Source organism: Mycteria americana, chromosome 2 (genome assembly GCF_035582795.1).
Source record: "Mycteria americana isolate JAX WOST 10 ecotype Jacksonville Zoo and Gardens chromosome 2, USCA_MyAme_1.0, whole genome shotgun sequence".
Classification (NCBI taxonomy): Eukaryota; Metazoa; Chordata; class Aves; order Ciconiiformes; family Ciconiidae; genus Mycteria; species Mycteria americana.
The window spans coordinates 42029344-42051404 of NC_134366.1; positions in this window are offsets into that span (position 1 = coordinate 42029344).

The following is a 22061-nucleotide window of genomic DNA, read 5'->3' on the forward strand; positions in this document are numbered from 1 at the left end:
TTCCAGTAAATGGCAAAATAATCCCGTCTCATTCAATTGCAGAAAGCTGTTTTATGTGTTGGTTCTCAAAAGTTATTGTTGCTACAACAATGCATTTGAGTTTTTGTTACAAGACCCCTTTATATCATATGTTCGTATTTTACCAAAACTCAGGATTTTTAACTGATACTGTGAAGGTGCTGTTCCTCTATAGGATTACTATATATTGTTGCCCTTCAACATTTTTTAGTACAGAAGATTACCCCTAGCATAACATTTACAACACTTTCAAAGCTGTAAGGTAATTGCTTTTCCTCCCCTTGCACCTAAGAAATACTGTGTAGCCTGAATTAAGCCCTTAGGCTGTTTCTGGCAGCCGGAAGGGGAAGGGTTCACGTTGTCACATCCATCTGCAGCAACGTGAAAAGTTCTTTTCACAATGCATATGAAGAAAAATGGATCAGCTCTCACTTTTCTTGGCTGCATTGTCTCTGCAACACTAACTGAAATAAACAGCAGTTGACTTATCGCCGTCCCCTATCACTTGAAAGTACACAGGAAAAGATTTGTTCATTTGAAAGTTCCATTTAAACAGGCATTTCTCAAAGTAGACCCACGTTTAAGGAGGCAGTGTTTTCAGCTGATGAAGTTCAACTTGTCCAAGACATTTTCAATTACCTTCTTAGGCATAAAGATATAGTTACTGTTGAAGTGACACCTTTATTGGTTTTAGTTAGCTTCAGAGACACTAAATCAGAAAACTCAGGGCAAAGAGAACAATTTTAGGTTTTGTGGATTTGCCCCCACACACACTCTATTTCTTATGACATAACCTTAGGCCTTAGTTTGGGAAACAAGTTGTGGGCAAGTGGAATGTCAGAACCATGCTTGATTGTCATTGAAATAGAACTCAAGGCACAGCTAAAATTAGACATGTAATATCCGTTGCTTAGTATAGGGCCAGTCGAGTGGGCAAGCAGGGCTGTTTGGTAAGGAGTACAAAGTACAGTGATTCAGATGATCTGATTAGTTTGGAAAACTGTGAACCAGTGATCCCTATCCTTCTTCCCTTGCTCATCCAAAGACTCTATTCACACCTGATTAGAAAAGCTATATTGTGTTTTTAGGCAAATAATTCAATATTTCCTGATTTTATGTACTCATACCAAATCTTCTCCCCCAGAATTTCCCTTTTATCCCAAAGAAAGGTATAGAATCAATTGCATTTAGTAATGAAACAGTATTTGAAAATATTTTGCCAATTTCCTTCAAGCCACGGAAGTAAAATAGAAGTAATTGCTCATATTTTTGTTTTGTAACACTTCCAGATTTACCATGTGTCTATTCCCCTTCAAGAGGAAGAAAACCATCTCTTTCAGAGTTCTTCACTTAAATCACAAAGAATAGTAAACAGAATAGTAAAAGCCTGTCAGACATGGTGCCTAAGTGAACATCTTGAACAACGTAGTTTAATTCCCTCATGATTCATTTCGAGAACTTTAAGAATGTCTTCCACATCCAGGTTGGTGTCCTCTGCCTACTACAATACAGAATCTTCCTTTGTGTCTTCTCATTTTTGTTGAAACTGAGGTTTTCCTGTGAAAAGTTACTGTTTTGAGACTTTTACAAATCCTGAATAAAAGAGTTTTTCAGTGGAAAAATTTGCAACTTTACTTATGATAGTATTTCCTCCAATTACTCATAATTTCTTTTTCCTTAACTTCTGCAATAAAATTTATGAAATAATATCTTTGCTGACTACAGCAGATAATCCCAGTTTATGAACCTATAAAGTGCAGGAAATAAAAATTAACAGTATTTGTTTACAGAAATAATAAGTCAACCCATATAGAATTAAATAATATTTTCCCATTTATTTGAATAATCTGAAGCTACACACGTGGCAGTGCCAATTATCCAGTTGTTACAGTTTTGAAATGGCATATGAAATCACTGCTTTTTCACTTTTGTAAATGTGTCCTTAAAAGAGTTTCAGAACGTGGTAGGACTGATTTATCTACTGAATAATGAGTGTAGCAAAGTTCTTTCCAGTTATAAGCAATATCTGACAGACTGGAAATTTTTAACCAGTCTATATACTGCAAAATGCATTTATGATTATGTGATCATGATGTTTTGATACAATATAGGTGTTCTTGTATTGCTGCATAAAAACCACAATTCTATTATGTTTATCTATCTGCTCAAAACCTGTAATGGCCAGTTCTGTTAAGTAGGAGTTCACTGCGGAAATAGGAGCCAGAAAAGCACTAGGTAAATCTTTCAAAAGAGAAAGGAGTTAAATTCACTCTATCCATTAATATATTACACTCTTTTTCTGAAATTCTTTGGAAAAATTCTAGTGCTATATTAAAAAACAGCATCTAAAATTTCAAATTAATCAACTTAGTTTTGTTGGAGATAAAGGGCATAAAAGTAGTTACAGGTGAAGTGGCTATTTCCAGTAATTGAATCTGAAGACTTAAGTGTATTCTTCCAAAAGCCCACTGTAATATTTAGTCAGCAGTTCAAAATGGAGAGCCCCTGATTTGCATGAGAAACCTCTGGAAAAAATACCACAGGGACCTATGTTACACAACAAGGCTTTTAAAAAAGCAAAGTTTGGCTCATGAATTTAACTAGTCCATATTACGGAAATAGATGCAAAAGAGACATTTTCAGCATGGAAATTTATGTCGGGTATATTCAATGAGTGCAGACATTCTGTCCTGTTCCTGTACATAGGACATAAATAATTATTTAGCATTGCTTTAGGTATCAAAGAGAAACACTGAACACACAAACCAGTCCCTCAGGAGTTTTCAGCATTCACAAGCTTCTTATTTATATACAGATAAAAGGCACCTGCAGCTGTATTTCATTAGAATAAAAAATGACCTTCAGTGACCAATAAGGCTAATCAAAGAAAAGTTTTTCCCAAAGGGCGTACACTACCCATATTTCCCTGCAGAGGCAGTCAGGATGGATTTAGGTAATAAGAATGTGTTCAGCCTTCCTCTGACTTTTCTCTGTTTATTACAGTGTATTGTGTACCCTGCATTTGTGCTTGGGTACAATAAGGTGCAAATGAAAAGAAATTACGAGACTGTTTTTAAAAGGTAAACAAAACTGTTTGATAGTGCAGCACTCACTAAACTGAATATAGCACTAAGCCCATCTGATAACAAAAAGCCTCAGAAAATAAAGATGATGGGAGCTAAACAGGCAACCTGCTAGACCAAAGTAAGACAGGGTGCTTTTTGAAGGCAGAATTCATGTTTCACTGACCTTTCTGCATGAAACATAGGAAATTGTTCTCAAATCTGCCTTGCTTGGATCTAATCGTGTAGACACCCTTTGCAATGGACTGCATACCACAAAAAAGAGGGATAATAATAGTACCTCATGCCCATAGTAGTCCACAGAACTCAATAACAAATTTTCTATCCACCTGCCTGATTAGAACATAAGACATTGTCATTTTCTGACATTTGGATCTGTGAGTTGTGGAATGCTAATAGTTATTATTGCAGTATCAAGACCTGTGTTGGGCCCATCCAGTTTTTGTGGACAATAAAATACTACATTTTGACCATAAACTTGGGTCATATAACCTCTGTTTCTCAAAAATAACTCAAAGAAAACATTTCTGTAGTGCTCAGGTCTTGTATTTACTGTGATGGATGTTAAAAGCTGCTTGATATCAGGGTAGTCCTGGTGAGATAGATTTTCAGAAGATGCAATCAGAGATACATGATTAATAGACCTATCCAAAGTACTTATATAACTCCTGTTCTCAAAGTACTGAACACCACATGCCCTTGTTTAGCCTCCTAAGATCTTTGAAAAGCAGAGACATACTCTTCATCTCTATTTCCATAAAACTCAGATGGAGATAAGCTAAATGCAGGTGATCCATGAAGTCTCTAACAAAGCAGAGACTGGAACACAAGTCTCCATAAACTTACCTCTGCTGGACTCTCCTTTTTCTCACTTCTGTAACTGTGAAGTTTATCAGTCTAGTGAGTATCATTCTATGCTACATATCTACGTTTCTCCATCTTCTGTAAGAGCTGGCAAAGAGAGAAGAAACTTAGGACATCCTGGAAATCTGAAGATGAAGGGAAATAAGAAACTTAAGCAACAGAGCTGCCAGGAACAAGACAGGGAGGCAGAAGTAACTCAGTTCATAGAGTTCAGTTTCTTATATTTCTTTAGCCCATTTCATACTGTGCATCATGGTCAAAAGGGGTAAACACAAGAGCATTCCAAACTGATGTCAAACAACAAAGGATATTTTATAAAACAGGAAAAATGGTAGCAGCAAAGAGCCTCTTTTCCACTGAAATTAATTGAAAATGCACAATGTGTCAGACTATTCACTCTCCTAGTCTAGATTGCTTGATATCTTTTTCTCTCTCTTTCGTCTCATTTCACAAAAGAAATCAAATAAAGAAGTTGGCTTAGCTTTCCTTATTGCTCCATTTTTCTGTTCTTCTGCTAAGAATCAGTGCCCTTCTACTCCCAACGCCCCCCTGATGAATAGTTCAAGAAAAGGTCCAGAAGCAGACTAAACAGTTTGAGTTGCTTTGATGATTGATGGCACAGGAACCAGAAAGCTCCAAACCAACTTGCTGCTAACAAAAATACAGAAAGGCTTTACTAGCTTCATTAATACAGATTGGCCTTGTTTTGAGCTCACCGAAGCCTCTGAGCAGAAATCCAGCCTCTCAGGGCAGGGCATTAGAAAGAAGACAGTCTGAGACTGTTGCCTCCCGTACACACTTCAAGCGCACTGTCGGTCTTTATAAATTTAGATCTTATGGCTGTGACAATGGTGCTAAAGACATCTGCCTCCAAGAACAATTCTCTGCCCCAGACCCCAGGGTCAGCAACATGACTTGAGGTCCTCTCCAGCTGGAACTGTCCACAGTGACCTTCCATATCATTTACCCACATCTTTTCTGAGCCTCATGTAGCAACTAATAGCCCTTATACATCATTATTAGCATTTTATAGGGTTTTTTACTTCAAAGTGCCTGCAATAATCCTATTAATCATTATACCTATTCAGCTTTAAATTAGTTTGTCAGTTATTGTAGGGAATTGATATAAATTAATATAGCTGAAAAGCCTTGGCTATCTAGTGTCAAACATCATGGCTTCAATGGTTTTATGGTAATTTCAATTGGGCCTCTTTCAGCTGCTGCCACTGCACACCTCTAGCCTCAACACGAGGAGAGAAATGCTCCCCTGGGAGGTCCTCTTAAAGGGGCCTCATCTGTCCAGCTCTTCCAAAAATCTCTTCCATGCTGTTGAGTAAGAAGATCTGGTGGATCATAACATTGCAGTCAGAACCCAATATCTCACTTGTCCCAGGTATGTAGCTCTGGTGGGTAAGAGCTGCCTTGCTATGGTAAAAGAAGAGGAAGGCAAAATTCAGGTTGGGTAGCACCCAGCCTCCTTGGATTGAGCACTGAGAAAACTGGAATATTACATACTAGCATTTCTAAGACTAGTACCCTCTTCATCCTCCCCCATGCAGCCAGCACAGATACAGAGAGTTCACCAGCATGGTTTCTTGATGCCCTGTATGCAATAAATTCGTCCGTCACCACTTCTTTTAACTAGAGAGGAACTACTGAACTAGAAAGTCTGTCACTTCATTATTACTTACCATAGAATGCCACTAACTGATTAGGGCAGACATAGTTTTATAAAACAAAGTCCAATACAAGTAATTATTTATTTTAGTTGAGTTTTCTTTGTTCTGTGAGGAGAACTGGGCACTGTCCTGCACTGAGCTTTGGCAGTGCACTTTACTCTGTAGCTAAAGACCTTTCAGGTCTTTAATAGTGTCCTGCTATGCTTTTTCTGGGTGTTTTGCTCCTAGTGTCATGGACTGCATCATGCATTTTGTGAGACAATAAAATAGAAGCAAAAAACCACATAGGGCCTATGACAGAACTGTACATGCAAGCAGAGACTACTCTTCCTTTCTCACCAATCTGTATTAATTATCAATTTCAAATATATAATCTGGAATCCACATACCACTGAAGTAACAGAAACCAAAAAGACAATTTGACTGTCTGCCCCTTCAGAATTTAATTTCTTTGGGAAAAAATAATTTTTTACTTGAGTGGTTATTTGAATTTAAAACAATTTCATTTTCTTTATTTACATTATTAAAGGATTTTGACAGTAACAGTGCATTTAAAGTTTAAGACCTGTGACATCCTTATTCTGTTTCTAATTAAGCCTCAATTATAAGGCGTGACCCCCTGGCCGTGTTCAAGTCCCTTTCCCAAATGCATAACTTTGGATTTACAGTCACCTTAGTAATAGGTAATTAGTTTCAGATCAATATTTTAGTCAAAGGAAAAACACTGAAAATAATTGAATTCAATAATTCCCATGCAACCCTCGTAGCTATTTTGGGCTGAATTGGCCACTTTGGAATACCCACTCTGGCTGTATTGCACTTGTCAGAGATGTCCTTTGACATTCATTGGTTTCAAACACTTCTTTGTGCCTGTTCTGGGGTTTTCTAATAGACACATTCTCCCTCCCCACTTATGATAAGGGACAAAAGTTAGACTGCACTTCCCAAGGCATTTAACAGTACAAATATAGCTGATAATCAGACTACGGACTATCAGGGTGCAGGCAATGTTGCAAAGCCTTTCCTGTACCATAAAGCTCGTAGTATGTGCCAAAGCAGCTGATACTGACAGACCCTTTACACAGTCCTAACTCTGCCTGGAAGAGTATCTCAGGGGAATGTATTGCAGCCTAAATAGGCCAACGTAAAGGTAGATGATGTGTTCTGGAGAGAGTCAGGTTACTGTATGTATGTGCTTAGCTGAACCCCTAGAGGGAAGCTGGGCCCATAACTTAGTCATCTCCGATGCTATTCGTTCCCTTCTCCTTCTCTTTTTGCCCCCTGCAGTCATTATACCTCAGACCATCACCAGTGAAAGACTAGATATATTTTTTTTTTTTTCTAAAATCCATAGTTATTGGGCTAGGTGTAGCATCATGAGATTCAGGCTTCTGCCCATGCAGGTGACATTAAGTCATCACTATAGCCACCTCCAACCAACTTCAAAGTACTGGGTGCAGTGATGACCTCTTTGCGCTGTGCACACCATGCATTGCACAAACACTTAGTGCAGAGGAGATTTAGAGTCCAAGTAAACACAATGGCCAGAAGGTAGGAAAAGAAAAAGAAGCATCATCAGAGCCTTGTTAGAGCTAGGAACACAGTTTGGGGTACCCAGCTTCTAAGCCATTAAACACTGCTGTCACTCTCATTTTAGCCCAGTATTAAAAAAAATTAATAATGCTTTAGATTTATTTTTTTTCTGAGCTGCTAATTTTCACTGGTACCCTCCAACTCCTTGAAAAGAAACTTCACAATAGCATGCCTGAAGGCAAAATATATTTTTGCAAAATTGTCTTTCCGAAGAAGTGACACAAGGAATGAACCACCAAAATCAGATCCTGTGAGCAGTGGGAGGAGTGGGCAAAAGGAATGTCTGCAGAGTAATGATGTGGGCAGCCTCACTCCATTACTCTCAGTGCAATTGATTCTGATGTATCCATTATATCACCCTCTCTAAAAAACAGTGAGGTGGTTTCCTTTTCATCCTCTCCCATAATGACTAAGACTATAAACTTCATTTCAACATGGATGCGCTTCCTGAGCCAAATATGTGGTGTTCAGCTTGTCAGCAACTGCGACATGATCTTGCACACCAAATTACAGTATCATTTCAAAAGACTGCCTTTTCTGTTCTTTCTTGTTGTACATGCAAAACCCAAAATAATTTGTAAGAAACATTATGTTAATTTGTGGGACTTACCAGAAAAGGACAGAAAATTTTAGTAGGGATTATTAATGAACACCACTGTGTTATCAGAAACCTTTGTATTCTACTAGAATTTTAAACCTGTGCTTTAGCTTCCACTGAAGTCAAATGCAAAACTAAGAATCAAACTGGCCAGGAGTGAAGTTTCATGTTGTCTTGGACATTGGCTGAAAATTAGGAAAGCTATTACAGTAGTTATGCAGCTGGAAGTATTTAAAGAAAACAGCAGGAAACACAAATGATTATCCAGAAGAGGCAATTCCAGATTAACCCTTCTAATGCATTAAAACTCACTATACTGCCCTTGTTCTGACTTAGAAGAAGGTCAGACTTAAAAATAATTTTTTTTTAAACTGTGTTTTTCATTAGTAGAATGTGTTTTGTGCAACTGCCATGTCACAGAGAACTAGATAGCAAGGGTGAACAGTAACAATAGCCACATGAAAATCTCTGTATCCTTTCTTTTACCCTGTCTATTTTGAAAATTATATGCTGCCTTAAGCCATGTTCCTCACATAAATACTTGCTGAGAACATGGTACAACCTACTGCAGACATAAAGTATTGAAAAAGTAATAACACGGAAATTACTTCAACACAGGGTCTATGCACCATGGAAGTCCCACTTGAGCTCTGAAAATAGGGTTTTAATTGTAACCTAAGTGTTTCTGCTCTGCAGAGAGAGAAATTTCACCCAAAGAGAGCCACAGGTCTGCACAATAAACATCAAAATGAGCCAAGCAAAAGGCAACATTTATATTTGGATATGCTTCACTTTTTCTGTGTTTTTCAGTCCATTTGTGAGACACTGCTTGAGAAACACTGATACCTGGTTCCCAGAGCAACTTTCTGTTGCGTAAAGAACAGTTGTTTTTGCAAGGCCTGGCAAACGGGTTTAATTTGAGTGAACTTGCCACCAGACTTTACAGTGTCCTCTGCTTTATCACATACAACTTTTCTTTTCTAATATTTTTAGCTGTAATGTAGAATAATTACACAAGCGTCCTTTAGCACTGCTTTCCTGAGTGGTACTAAGTGTAAGACTTTCTTATGGTCTCCCTTCCATATTGTATTGTCTTTATATTTCTACGAAACCAAAAAGGGGCCTTCATGAGTGAACTCTGTCCCACCACACAGAGATTTATTCCATTCATTTCAAGGTTAGTGAGACTGAACGGATGCTGAGATTTCTGCCCCACCCTTGAGTGTATCACAAGGAAAACAGTTTAAATGACATTTTGCAATTTTTTTTTTTCAACATCTGGACTACAAGGCCCAAGGTCTTTTTTTCAAATTGTCTATTAACATTTCACAAGGCAACAATATATATTTATTTTTATAGTCTCAAGTTCCCTGCTGGGACAATTTCCTCTGACACAATTTCAACACTTCCTCATTGAATTTTTACTGCTGTAGTGAACAGTGCCAAAGGCTTTACCCAGTGTAACCTCATAAGCATCTTCCCACTCATAGTTTCACGGCACTGAGATTAAAAGTAGGTTTTTCAAAGCACTTAAATGACTTAGAAGTTTACATACATTTTCTAAAAAAGAGGTGGGCATATAATGAATTCCATGAAAGACAGCAGTATGTCTAAGTTGCTCTCACAATAGTAAGGCAGCTTTCCATCAGCCAGCTCAAGCATTAATAGCTATGTAGCTACAGCAATATGGAGTGCGGGTTTTGCAAAGAAGCCTAGAAAAGTTTTGGGCCATGATTAAATTGTTATTAGTAAATGAGACTAGGGCTGTGCTGTAACTGCTGCTAAAAATTATAGGCAGTCTGCTATGAGCACCACACAGAACTGGGGTCCCTTCTTCTACTGATAATAACCTGCACCGTGCTCTCTGCATTCCTACTTTATGTTATTGGAAAACCAATGTGAAAATTGTGAAATTAGTTTTAACCTTACCACACTACATGGATAATTCTGTTTTTCATTCTACAGCCTTGATCTTCTTTCTCTACAAAGTCCTTCAGACTCTCTCGGCCTCTCTTCCTTGCAGTTTCCTTGCTCTCAGATTTCTACCACCTTGTCCTCTTTCCTAACATGGATTTCTTTCAGATATTAGCAGGCTCACTTCTAACTCTCTCCCTCACAACATACTCCCCTTAGAGATTTAAAAAGCATACTCCTCTCAGAAAAGAGATTTGCTCTCTTTTCTCATCTTATTGATGATCCCTTTCTCATCTCTCCCTACTACACAGCTTGCCAACACATAAATACTAAATATTTTTGCCGAGAGTAATTCCAGTAACGAGCAGGGCAGTGGAAAGGGTGGTTCATTTATAGAACATGCAGGCCAGCAGGAAACTCTGTGATATTTTATTTTGTTTTCTTCTAAAGGAGGAGAAAAAAACAAAGCTATAATTGAAAAACAGCAAGTGGCTTAGACACACAACAGCATTACCATGCTGGAAGAGGCTTGAAGCTAAAATGTTTTGTCTTGCTGTCTGTCTCTGGTAGGCAAGGACATGTACGTAGTCAGTCACTGTGACACTGGTGAAGTCACAGTAACTCAGATTGTCAGAACCATCCATCTCCAGGTCTCCTCTGCACCTTTCCTATCCCCTACGTTTACTGTTACAGGGGTGCACCCAACCCCTCCTTCCTATCCTTAGAGGGATGGGAAAGACATCAAAAATATGCCTTAAGCCAAAATCCTATGACTTCTCAACCAAAACCTGGCAAAAAATAGTAAACTAACACACGCTGAGTATAGTAGAGCTTCAAAGACCTAGTTCATTCACATTGTGTCAGAGTCCCTAGAAACAGGAGAGGATCACCTGTGCCCTCGGGTATTTTCGGAAGAGGCTGAGGAAGGCAGAAAGAAGCACAGACCAGCGAAGTGCCCAAAGCCAAGCTGTACGTTCACGTCACAGTCAGAGGTGCATCCCACCTCTCCAGTATCCTGGCTCGGGACTTGGTACAGACAGAGCTCATACGAAGGAGACTCTGGTAATTAATAGGTCTGTATCTCAGCACAGAGGCCAGCATCATCTCCTAGGTAGGAAATCATGTCAGGGACAGAAAGGATTCATCCTCCTCCTCAAGCAGACACAGCTTAGCACCTGCTTTGGTAATACACTACAATATTCATGAACACCATGCTCATATACTTTGTCAAACAGGTAATTTCACATTCCTCGAACTCCTCGCATTACCTCACCTCTCTCCGGCAGGCTGATCTCCAGCAATGTTACACTGCAACGCTGGTGTTTTGTAAGAGGCACCGACTACGCAGAATACCCTCCATTTCACCAGCAGTTCACTGCATCACTCCAGACTGCCTTCTTCTTGTCACCAGCCTCTGTGCTTCCTCTCTATTGAAAACTGTTTTCTCTGCCTGAGGCAATCTAAACTATCAACCTACTTTTTTTTAACTGCCAAAAAAAAAAAAAAAAAAATCACTTCTGTTCCTAACAGTCCTTAGTATCTGCCCTCTCTTCAGCTCAAACGCCTGCCTGCTTCAGGCACATTTCTCCTGTCACAGTCTCTCTCCAGCCCCAGGATCTTTCATTTATACGATTCCAACCACGTACAGCCAGGGACATTGTTCCTTGTAGGAACAGTCACCCTCTTTGAGACAGGCACACAAAGCAGCAACAGCAGACTGCTGTGAAGAAACTTGGAGTCAAATGAGGATGTAACAATAGAGATAAATGGAGACAGAGAATAAAATCCCCAGTCACAAGGTAGACTAACACTGGGCAGGCAGTACCTCCAGCCAGAAGCAGAGTATGTGAGGACCTGTTTCTTTTTTTTTTTTTCTTTTTTTTTTTTTTTTTCTTTTTTTTACAGTTTGGCACTGCTTTACATAGCTCATCATGCCAACAAAGTATTTGATTTGAATTTTATCAGGCACTGCAGGCTGACACAATTAAATCTAATTAGCAAATCCCTCTGCTCCTGAGCATCCAATCCAGAAAGATTTTCCTGTCTAGTCTTAAACTAACTATAGGAACTCAAGTTATTTCAGCCATTGCAGCTTTGCTAATACCCTAGAAATATTTACAGAAATTGGATTTTCACCATTTCAAGCACATTTTTGAGAAGCACTCACCCAACACTTCATGCAGATTTTGAGAGACCTACATTAGCCATGGACCATGACGTCAACCAAATAGTTCTGTCAAAAGCTGCCAGACCCAACTTCTGCCAAAAAAAAAAAAAGAAAAAAAAAAAAAGAAAATGCAAATTCTGTTCTCCCCAGGCACTCTGGGACTCTGGGCTTCCCAGAGGACTGATTATAACTGCTAAGGACGTGTAGGGCTTCACAAAGCAAACATCAAACCTTAGACTTCCTCGGGAAGTAATACGGCCGCCAGTGCACCCAGCAGAGCCGAGTCACGCTGTGAGGGGCCGGGAAACAGCTCTGCGGATCCTGGCGCTCATATTTTGTTCCCTACTGTGAGCTTAAATACCGCTGCCTGAAAATGACAAAAGCGCAAGTCACAATGGTCATTGAGTCAATAGCTGGAAGCAAAGGAAGTTACAAGAGAGATATTTATATTAAATATTTATACAAATATCTTTGTGTGATATTATACATGTTCATATGTATTTATTTAAAACCAACCAATGATTCAAATTCATCTCTCCTTTGTAGACAACAGCAGTGGACACAAGGTAGCAAATCAGGTATCCACCATTTGTTCTTACTGCGTCTTCTTTACAAAAACTAATCTTGTTGTAGCTATGTAATTTTCATCAGCCATAGCTAGATCTGAGGTAAATAATTCAACTTCACTGCTTAGGTCTGATAAAAGGAGAAGACATAATTATAGCAGATCAATGGCATAATATATTCAATACTGTTACTAGTACAAGCACATCTACTTAATAATCAGTTGACTTAGCAGTTTTTTTAATTAAATATTACAATGAATTTTATGGCTCTGAAATATGAGAACAAAAAGCACCATACAAATCAGATGAAGACCACATCTTTGTAAGTGGTACTGGGCAAAGGAGACTGCTACAAATTAAAAAAAAAATCAGAATTAAAAAGGTAAAAACACATTTCCCCTTAATCATCAAAGTGAATAAACTCCTGACTTGGCTGTATTAAAGAACTGAATTAAACATATTGAAAGTCACAAAGGCTTTAAAAATTGTATTTATATAGCACTGACCATGAACTCAGGCCTGTACAGAACACAAAAGAAGTCAGTCCCTGCACTAAATATATGTTAGCAGATAAAGTCTTTACCTCTGTAACTGGTTGCACATGCCACGAATTTATTTTCAGAACTGAATCCTAACTAAGACACTGAGTGTTAACACAAAGTTTCATTTGACCAGGAAAGTCATGGTAGTCTGTTATTGACATATTTGGTTGATGCGTAGAAAGCTCAAAATGATTTTTAAGAAAGGGTCAGAGGAAAAGTGAAAGAATATTTTATGGAAACTATACCCAAAAGAAATTCATATTTTTTCTTAATATTTTTATATAAATGAAAGATCAGCGTAATCCTTTTTCTCATTCTTGTTATAGCTTTTGTCCTAAGACTGCAACATGGGTCATGCATATTATTGTTTTATATGCCGGAAAGTTTTAACCTTGAAGTATTATGATACATCACTGTCTAGCAATAAGTTATTGTTCTTTTCTGTATGATGCTAAAGTTGTAAAGCAAGAAAAATTAAAAGGCAACAAACCTGAACTGACATTTACTCTTGCTTTTCTCCAGAGAAGCAATTTTCAACATTTTTTTTTGTTAGTGGACACTTAAAAAGATTCTAGGAGGGGACAGAATTTACACAGTGAATACAAAATTAATATAATTCTGAGAATTGTTTTGTTGTTCTTAATTTACCTTTCACAGCACACTCAGAACTAGCCTGTGGACATTCAAGGCTATGCGAGCTGCAGACTGAAAACCACAGTTGAATACAGAGCACCAGGAATTAAAATAATTTCATGTCATCATTGTAGCCAGATTAAGAAGAAAAAAGCTACATAAATACATCTTCGAATCCACAAGTATCAAGGGGAATAAAGGCTTCTTTTTCAATTAATAAAATGTTCATTCCTACTCTCAAATGACATACCATCAAGTCCAGCTGCCCCTTTGCCTCGGGAACTAAATCCAGTTCAGCAATACCTGTGTCAGGAAAGAATTCCTAATTCCTCAGTAACATTTCTGGTCAAAAAAAAGAGATACTGGGACCTCCTCCAACTTGTGTTATGTCAAGGGGTCAAGCCTGACCTCTGCACTTGCCTTGAACCTGTGCCTCCATTATTCAAGTCCAGGACTCCGAGCCCTGAGGTTTTCCAGCTGGAAGAATCTTCCCATGGGACACAAATTCCCCCATCTGGGTGCACACCTGTGTCCTCAACATGCACTGGAATGGGATCTGGTCACATGTGGACGCCCACGTACCAGGTCTTTGGCAGAGCAGGACTAGGGGACATGTTGCAGGGAATTCCAACCTTGTGGTACACTCATAACCTTCACTTTCAGATTCTTTGAAGAGTCTTGGTTCCTCTAATAGGCATTGTTTGAAATGTTGCAAAGGCCTTAGGCATAGGGAAACCACTGACTATCTCATCATGCATTTTACCTGCAAAATTTATTCCTTTTTGTTGTTGTCGTTGTTTCTTCCTAGTACAGCAGTTTTAGTAGATCTTTCCCCCTTCTTCATAACCTAGCAAAATAAGTCTTGCTACCATGACACCAGAAGAGAGAAGAGACCAGGGACTGAAACTCATTACCAGAAATTATAATATAGTTCCTTCCCTTGAGGTCTCAATTAAAAGCAGTAAAAGGTATTAAGGGGGGAAAAAAAAAAGACTGAAAAAATATCAGAGGAAATATTTAAAGCTGAACTTTGTCTTTGGTCTTGTTATCCTCTTCCCAGGTTTGTCACAGATTTCAAAGAAATCCTGCCAGCTAATATTGCGGAAAAATGTTTTATAAACATTTATATTTATCTAATTCCCTCTCTATTCTTACCTCCTCCAACACAGTTGGAATAGTATGTTCCTTTGTTCATAATTCATTTCTTCTTGTTTTACAAAATATACCTAAAACATATCTGGGAAAAAAATACAATGGAGCAGATAGATAAAATATTTACAAGTCCATATAACACCCATCATACACAGTGACTTCAACCTCACAGGCTGACTTTGTTCACTGGCCAACCACACTGAAAGTAGGAGAGCAAAATGACAGAAATCATAAAGATTTCTTGCCTGGAGCTTACTGGGAAGTACTGGAGCCCTGGCTGGGTTCTAGAGCAAGTTCTACAAAGACAAACTCTTCTCATGAGACAATGAGTCTGTCAGGTTCTCATGAGATTTTCTTTAATTTTTTTGGTTTTTGTCTCACCAACTCTACCCTCCATTTTTCTCTTGCCCTGCCCTTCCCCCCCCCCCCCCCCCTTTTTTTTTTCTGGTTGGTACCAACAGCTTTACTTTCCTACTCATTCCTTCAGGCCTATAGCATGGGCATCACCTTTAAGTCAGATTTTTTCCTAGGTTCTCACATCCAGAAGGATATCTTTCTACCAAACATCTCCAAGATACTGGGTCTTTTTTTCTCTCTTTCCATATTTAAGCTCTTATAGCTGAAACATCTGCTTCTCTTCAACCTTACTCTGCCCATACTTGTTCAAAATGATGCCTGAAACATCAGTTTTAGGCTCTTATAGGCCTTGAAACTGGCCCTCTGCCATTCTGGTTGAGTACTCTGACCACAAGGGATATTTTTAATTGGAAGAATCTCATTAACTATACCAGTTCTGTAGGATCCAGGAGATCCAAAGTCTAAATGCATGCCCTGCATATGTTTTGACTGAATGGCAAGAGATCACTTTGGATGTATACAAACTGTGTGATTGGATTATATCATTCTCCCTTTGCATTTCTCCATGTCTCTCTTCCATTCCACCAAACCTCATGCCTATCGTGTCCCACTCATCATGAAATACGGACCTCTGTTTCCCACTCCTCCACAGACCCACCTTTTCCACTTCCCAAGTTTCCACAGTAGCAGCTTCACGCTACTCCCAGGTTTCCCCTTAGCTGCAGGAAGAATTATCTGTATGTACTTCTGAAAATTTCTCCTTTCAGTCTTTAAAAATGCCCTTCCTTTCAACCTTTCCACAAATATTGATGACTTAAATCTAGCAATTAGTAGCCTGAGCAACTGCCTATCACAACAAGCAAATGCTGATTCTTTTTTTCCTTTTACTATCTATATACTACAGCTATCTCTAGCGGATCTTTAGACTGTAAGTTCACTGTGAACAAAGCAGTGACTTTGTTTTATTTGACATTTATAAAGAATTTACTACAGAAGATTTCTGTTTCTGTTGCTTGGGGCTAAACTTGCTGTTAGCTTTTAAAAATATCTATTTACTTATGCCAGGCTTTAAAGGCGATATCTGGGGACAGAATATCACCTAAAGAGAGGTATTTTTGTAGTCTCTGATGATGGTTAGAACTAAGGAAAGACATTAAAATCTATCTTTAAATGATGTGACACCTGTTCTACAATATCTGGTCTGGGAGACAGGACCACCTGAATGAAGTGTATGGCCAGTATTCAGACAGAAGCCAGGTACAAACCTAACTAGATCTGAGGCGGTAATGGCTTCTTTTGTTCTTGCAGATTCTGAGTTCTGATCGTGTAAATGATCTCTTTTCACGTCTAAAATTGGCCGAAGGTATGAATGGGGTCATTTTGGACTCAAGCCTGTTATTTCTCATCCGTTCAAGGGGAAATTTGCCTGCCTAACATCTGCAGGAAAACAGTTTCTTTTGCATTTGGTTTCACTTTTAATTTAGATTTATCAAGGCCTCCTTCTGGAGAGGAATCATTTTTTTTCTCAGTAGTTTCTAGTCACTGATAATAGATATCTGTAATAATCATGGTTTGCTTTTGGCGACAAGCTGACCATTCACAACATAAAGTATTATTATATTTCCATGAAAATGCTAGACATCCTAATATGACATCTAAAATTCAAATTCCAAATAGATTAAGGTATACGAACATATCAGTCACATATCTAAATTGAATCTCTGTCCCCCAAATCTACTGGGAAGAGATTTTAATCCTAAAGAAAGCCAGTGATCTCTGCAGACCACTGTATCTTTTGTAGTTTACTACACTAATTCCACCACAAATAGGCTTTCAGCAATAAGATAGATTATCTTTTTAAAATAACAAAAGTAGTAACAATAACATTTCCCAATTTCTAAATTTTCAAGTTCCACTAATTCCTCCCCTTGCCCCACATTGCATAGCCTTTACTGAAACTATCGACAGGAACAAAGATCTTCAAAAGACAGCCTAAACTTGGCAAACTTCTGTAAAAAAGATTTTTCAAACTGTATGAAAGTGCAACATTAGAAGTAAGGAGAATTCATTACTTGTGCCTCTAGTCAATCATCTAACTGAATACAAATGTGATTGATTCACCTTCCAAGCAAATTTGAGGATGTTATTTTTACTATCCCTATCTAGTAACGACATTAGGACATATTGCAGATCTTTTTCCTGTGTTTCAGTCTTCCAAACACTGAAAAAGGCTGCTGCTTTTACTTGTGAGAACATCTGTTTCATCATCCAGCCATTATGCCAGCATTGGCTTTAATCTGTTTTTATTCTTTTGTGCTCTGTTGGTGGGTCTAAATATTTGCTGACATCACTGTTAGCGCTTCCCTCGCTTTCGGCATCGTCACTGAATGCAATTAATAAAACCCACCAAGAGCCAGTGTAATTTTTCCAAACAATTCTTTATGACTTTTGGGTTTATCTAAGTTTCCCTCCTAATTTACTTCCAGTTTCCAAGTTCCAGTGATCACTAACAGTTTGCTTTATTATAAGATTCCTTCTTGAGAAAGATTTTAATGGCAGTTTGTGTTGAAATAACCTACCGGCTTTTCCTATTCATCCAGCTTTGCTTTGCAATGAATTGTGAGATGAGACATTAACAAAGATTGCTTCAGAGATACTACCTTTTTCATCCTTCTGCTGGTGACCATCTGTGAGAATAAAGCCCACGTGAAAACAGCTCACATACCACAACCTGTCACACGTCCTTTGTAATCCGTCTCTGCTGCAGACTGCAGTGCAACTTTCTCTGTTTCTTCCATAACCTGTGCCAGAGAATGTAAATTTTTTGTCTACCTTTTTGCATATATACATAAGATCTCCTGCACTTCATCCTCAGGACATGCTCTCTTCAGCATCACCGTTTTCTCCCTTTTAAGCACGGACCTGCTCTGGAGACTAAGCTCCTTTCTTACTTTCCAGACTGCCACACCCTGTCTTTCCTCTCCTCCCACTCTTATGGCAGCATGTAGAGAAAAAGAAACTCTTGATATCAAAAGCTCATTGTTTTGCTGCATTTTATTTAGCACTCTGTAGACTGCTGAAGCTTCTTCTTGCAACACTATTGCTCCGCTTAGCTACAGCTAGGAAGGAAATAACTGATGCTTGTAGTGCCCCTGCTGAGACTTCACAGAACTGAAGTTCCACATGAGACAGGTAAAAGTAACAGGTCTGCCTCCTAACAGAGTTTTCAATGACACTGCTCTCATCAGCTCAGATCAGCATGCAAAGATCAGAGCAGGAACTCAGACTCATTTCCCATTATATAAATTCAAATATATAATTCAGATTCATTGCTATGAACATGACTTTTGTTATTCAGTGCATGTATACAATACACACACCAAAGTCAATATCCATAAAAAAAAAATTCCATAAGAATCCATTAGAAAATCCATGGATTAGACTATCAGTTATATTTTGCTCTATAGTGTTCCCCAAGGTCCTTCCCATGACACGCTCAAAGGGATGGATGATTTTCCATTATCCCTCACTCAGCTGACACGTTTCACTACAACTCTTCGTAATTCAATCTTCAGGGATTCTCAAACATTTGATCAGATGCACAATTTTTCACTAGCTTTTATTGAATTCTTCTCTTGAATGGAACCGATATGAGCAGTGCTTGACATTTGTTATTAATGGAGTTCAGTGAAATGCAAAAGAGCAGGATAACTTCCACCACGTTATCAACTTAAGGAATCTATTTATCTGACAGGAGATACCAAATGCCTGCAAAAAAACCCATGAAGTTTTGAAAAGAATGAATTTCACAATGATTCAGGTTCATATCTGGAGATAGAAGTAAACCAGGCAATGTATGACACAATATCATACAGTTTTAGAGTTCTTAAAGCCTTTCTTTTCCTGTAAAATATGTTCAGAGCTGTAGGATGCAGCTGGAGAAGTTTTGTTTTCTTGTTCAGGTTGCTGCTTTACAATAACTGACATTTCTTTTGCATAGGTTTCCTCTAAATTCTGTGGACTTCTTGTTTGCCTTTTTAATACAATCTTATAGTTTCAGGGAAAGGCACAGTCTGATTTCATTTGCAGTTTAGATGAAGGAGAAATGGGGAAAAAAGGCACTGTATCATTCATCATTATACTTGCTCTAAAGAGCCAGAAAATATGCCCCTCTGGATGCCTGAGACTTGGGAAGTGCAATTCTTCCCAGTGGGGAAGCAGGAAACTTGGCAAGTGCCTACACTCAGTTCTCCTCAGTTTCTGGTTCCAGTCTGTGCTCACTGTGCAGCTCCCCACCTTTTCTACAGTTGTCCTCATAGAAAAAAACATACCAAATGACTCAAAAAAAAAAAAACAACCAAACCAACCCAACAACAAAAACACCAAAAAACCCCACAGGTCAACTTCACCACATCTGGTATTATGCAATTAAAAAAACACCATGGAGTATTATTTTTAATATTTCTATGCTTAATTTCTCCTTATGAAACAGCAGGAAATGTAAAAACAACAAAACATTAAGGGAACATCTATAGGGTCAGGTCTGTTATATCTTGTTGCCAAGCTTTTTTTTTTTTTTAATTTTTTTTTAAATGAACAAAAAGGTGCCTGATTTTTAGCTTCCCAAGTTAACCAGTAAGTAAGTAAATAGATGACAAACCACACTTTAGTCCAAAATATGCAAAGGCCAGCAGCTCCTACTGAGATGCTAAAGAATGCTTAAAGAGCATAGTCTGGGGATGTGCAGCCTTGCTAGGACTTTTTACACAACTCTTGAAGTTGTTTGCTTGTAGGCCAAGTGTACAAATCCAGGAATTGATAGGTGAAGCCCAGAACAAAGTTCGTGGGCAGGACTCAGCATAACAAGTGGTTACAAACAAGTAGAGTGCATATTCAGAAACATGCCAAAGGCAGGTTTTTGAGATGTGACTAGTTTGGTCCCTGATGCATGTTTACCATTACTCAATATTGTCTTTTAATCAAGGCACCATGACATACCTTGGATTAACACACTCGTGTGTCTTTAATGAGTTTCAGCCATACTAGGGATTTCAATGCATATATAACACGTGAAAGGCCTTCCTGTTATACAAAACTTATTTAAGCCACACTAGGAACTACTTGGAACATACAAGGTTAAGTAAATCCCTTTCTCCTCCCGTTGTTGTTTTATTTCTGTAACTTTCTAGGGTAGATCAGCTGTTAAGCTTTTTAGTTTTGGGGAGAATCCCGAGGAAAGGATTACTGTGATATATGCCTTATTGAGGAAGTAATTTGCAGAAAAGGGAGCCATTTATACATGCCTTGGCCAGCTCCTGGATTATGCAGAGTCACTCAGAGCATCTGACAGAGGTCTGCTTCAGTGTCTGGGTTTTATCTGCCTTAAAGCACTGAAAAAAACACACACTGGTCCTAACTGATGCAAACCAGAGCCTCTTAAACATATAATTCTGTAACACTCAGAGTTAGACCCTCAGTCTAATTCCCTGAATGTACAACATAGCAACACTCAGACGTGAGAAACAACAGTACTCGGGGACCACATTTAGACCCTCATAGCATCCCTCTCTCACAGAAGTGATCGTCACACAGTTTGTTCAGTAATCAGGATTTGTTTCAAACCCCATAAAAACAGTATTTCTTGCTCACATACTGAAGACTTTCAACCTAAGCTGTAGCTTAAAGAGCTTTTTCCCTTTCTGAACTGAGTACTTCCATGTGACTGGTGTAAGCAGAATTCTCCTGTCCTCCCTCTAACAAAAGTACGTAAGCTGCTATACCTCATCAGTCATACAGATCTCTCTTCTCTTTTATTCTTTTTTATTTCTGCTGTGGGAATGACACCTGCTCTTCTTCCAGCAGCTGTTTCTTTTTCCAAACCTGCTCACCAGGACACAGTACATCAGGGTGCAGTATACATGCTGTAGGGATGGTTTGAATTACATGTCAAAAGTCTCACGAGAGAGTCATTTGTCAGGAAACCCCTTGTCAGGACAGTCTCAAAACTAAACCTGCACATTCTCTTGCTGACTGTCAAGAGGACCACAAATCTCTACAACTCTAAGAAGTCTGTTAGTACAAAGATAGATCCAATTCTGTTGACCAATGGCAGTACCTCATTCGTCTCTGGATTTATACCACTTACCAAACCAAAGGGGGGAAAAAGCATTTGCAAAAGCTTCTCTATGTAATTATGGGACAGCTCAGCACGTGTATCAATCTGGGTCATGCCTGTCCCATTACAAGCTAGCCAAATCCTTGAATAAAAATATTCATTTCAGATACCCTGTCAGGTTTACTGACACTGAGTGACTTCATCTAGTCCTATTGGATTTCATTGTGGTCACTACTTCAATTTATACAGTGCTTTCTCATGGAAACTCCAAAAACCAGATTAATAACATACAGAAGTGCCTCAACTTAATAGTAATCATCAGTGCTTCATACCTTATTGCACAGAGCCCAACAGGACCCAAAAAGTGACCCTGCAGGACTGCACCACTGAGCCACCCTCCTTGTTTGCACCCACCTTGAGCACGCTGAGCCTGCGGCACCACAGAGGGGACAGGCAGAGCTCGTGGTGTCCATATAGCGACCGGTGCTCATACATAACTAGGTGGGTCTGGCCATTTACCACTTGGCAGGCCCTTTGAGAGCTCTGAAGTCAGCTGTTCCCAGTCTAACCTATCCATTATTTGCTACATAACTCTCCAGCCACGTAATCTGTCCTGCATGTGCAATCAGACCTGCTAAGACTGCATTTCCTCCTGAAGCACTGATTGAGCTCAACAGCAGCAGAGGTGGCATATTTTTCAGTTTACCAAAAAAAAAAAAAGAACAAAAAGGAAAGAAAGAAAAGAAAAAACAACAAATTACGCTTCTCATGTTTGCAAAG